This window comes from Pinus tabuliformis, chromosome 7 (genome assembly GCF_031772625.1).
Source record: "Pinus tabuliformis cultivar Carrire ecotype Pingquan chromosome 7, CPIR1, whole genome shotgun sequence".
Lineage (NCBI taxonomy): Eukaryota > Viridiplantae > Streptophyta > Pinopsida > Pinales > Pinaceae > Pinus > Pinus tabuliformis.
In genome coordinates this window covers 2,065,767,032-2,065,769,450 of record NC_142293.1, presented here as the reverse complement: position 1 = coordinate 2,065,769,450, position 2,419 = coordinate 2,065,767,032, and positions in this window count along the sequence as shown.

Below are 2,419 nucleotides of genomic sequence, written 5' to 3'. Positions count from 1 at the left end.
CTCATCCTCATTTCTCCTTATTTTTCAGGGTCCTTTGTTTAAAATTGCATATAAGAGCTTTTGCCCTTAGCCCCGAGCATGGAGTTTAAATTGCCATATAACTATGTCCTCATAACCATGCGATTTTACAAAGTCCCTAGCCCGCTGTTGTCCCTGTCAAATCCATCACACAAAACATGTGCGTTAATCCTGTGCTGTCTGATCAACTCTGCCACGATTGGATGACAGTCGCTCCTCTCGATCCCACGCATTAACCTGTGGGGAAAGAGGTTTTCCGCCTATCCCATCTACCACGCGTCGCCCGAGGAATGGGATTGCGCGGCCGTGTACGTTTACCACTTCCCTCCCTTAAGTGGTGTGGGGAATACCGCCCACTGCTCAAACCATTTTTCCCAGCCATTAAACCCCCATGCATCTTCCACCCCCGATCATTTTTGGATCTAATCTTATGAGATCCAAGGGCCCTCATTCATTCTACCCTCATATCTCTTGTTGACTTCTGCAAACCAATCACCGTCGTTCATCTGTTTCATCCAACGGCCTGCGATCGTCTTCCACTTCACCTTCCCGATAATCCCTATCATGTTGTACCTACCATCCATCTGCATAATCCGATGGTGAGCCTTGTTCCTTCATTCAGTTTTTCCACCCACCATGAAGTCCACACTCCTTAATTGCTTTGTGCACCCAAAGGACGAGCATAATCAGTTCCCGGTACTGTTTGTGGTAGATCTTCAACCACTGCATTCAAGAAGCAGAATGGCCGAGCGAAAAAAGGACCAGCCTCGAGCAGTTAAAGCATTTATCAGTTATGGAACTTCTTCTGTACAACACTCCACCTGTTCAGGAAGGACAACTAAGCAGCAGAAAAGGCCATTTTTTTTCATTAAAGCACATAGATTGCAGCAGAGACTCTTTGAGAGAGTTAAGGTGGTTGATGGTCCATTATGACCCCTCTACGCATAGAATAGCAGAGCATTTTTGTAAAGAAACTCTATATAGACCCAGAAAATAGATGTAATGGGTTGATGGTTGTTTTTTTGATGTAAGGTTCAACTTCTGGAGATTGTAATTACTTTGATACTTGCAGCATCTGGTCTTCATTTTTAGCTAATACAAGCTTCTTTTGCTATTAATTGCTCACTTTCCATTTCTACTCCGTTCTAGGTTGTGCTTGTTATGCATTTATTCATGTGCTCTTGATATTTAGCATTAGAGGGGCTATCATCCCACCTCTATGTTGAAATCTAGTATGTGTCATTGAATGTGTTATGCAGGTTTTTGTTTACTTAGTGCCAGAGAGCTGTCACCTTGTCTGTGCATTAGGAAATAGATTTGCAGACCTCTTTACTGGTTGCAGTCGGCCATCACATGGTCTTGTGCATCTGCTGGTGCGGTCCTTGTTCTCCATGTTCACCTAACCCTCAAACTATGAGTAATTGGTGGTCTAAAGCCTTGTAGTCTGGGGGTGTTCACCCATGTCTAGATTTAAGCATAGTATAAGTGGTATCTAACTTGGACAAGCATCATTCCTTCCATTCATCCATTTCCAACATTTTTGTTGAGTTTGTAATGTTCTCGAGCATCTCTGAGATACAATCTAGGAGATTTTCTTGGGGTGATAATAGGAGCCACATCTAGAGTATCGACTTGACCACCATAACTCAAAGGGTTTCCATGGATTCAATGGGTAACATAAGATATCATAATCATAAGCTTTGAAACAAACAAGTAAGTTGACACTGTGAATCACACATTTACATTGCATAAAATGATACTTCTACGAGAGGGAAAGAAAGAGTAAGCCTCTATAATAAAAGTAATAGTACTATTCTAAGAGAGGTCCACAAGAGCAAGGAAAGATTCATTGATTAACCTGCAAATTAGTTCACAAGATAGCAATGATTCATGAAAGCAAATACAACACACATTCAACAATATGCATGCCAAAGCCAAGGAAGTAGTTCATTTTATTTAGCATATATAAATGTAAAAATATACTACAAACATCTAAAGAATAGTCTTACAACATTCACAATACATGAATGTAAGTGTGTTGGCTCAACGAGATTCTGATTATTAAGTGAAAGATCCAGGAATACAATTACAATGGTGACATGCTATCTCCAATAGTGGAACATTAAGTCACTACTTTCTCTTCTGAGGAATTATCTACTATCCTATGTCAAGCTAGAGGATCCAAGGATAGTTCTCAAAAGTCAAAGCCTCTAAAAGACCTTTGATTGAGTTACAAGGGTGTATTTATAACAATAGGTATTACCTTTCATATCCCCATGACTCTTGAGCTTCCCTCATGACTCTCTGACTTCCAAGAGACCTTTGAACTTCTACAATGACTCTTAGACTTTTCCTAGTGACTCTTTTGTCCACATGTGACCCTTGGATTTCAATACTTTTA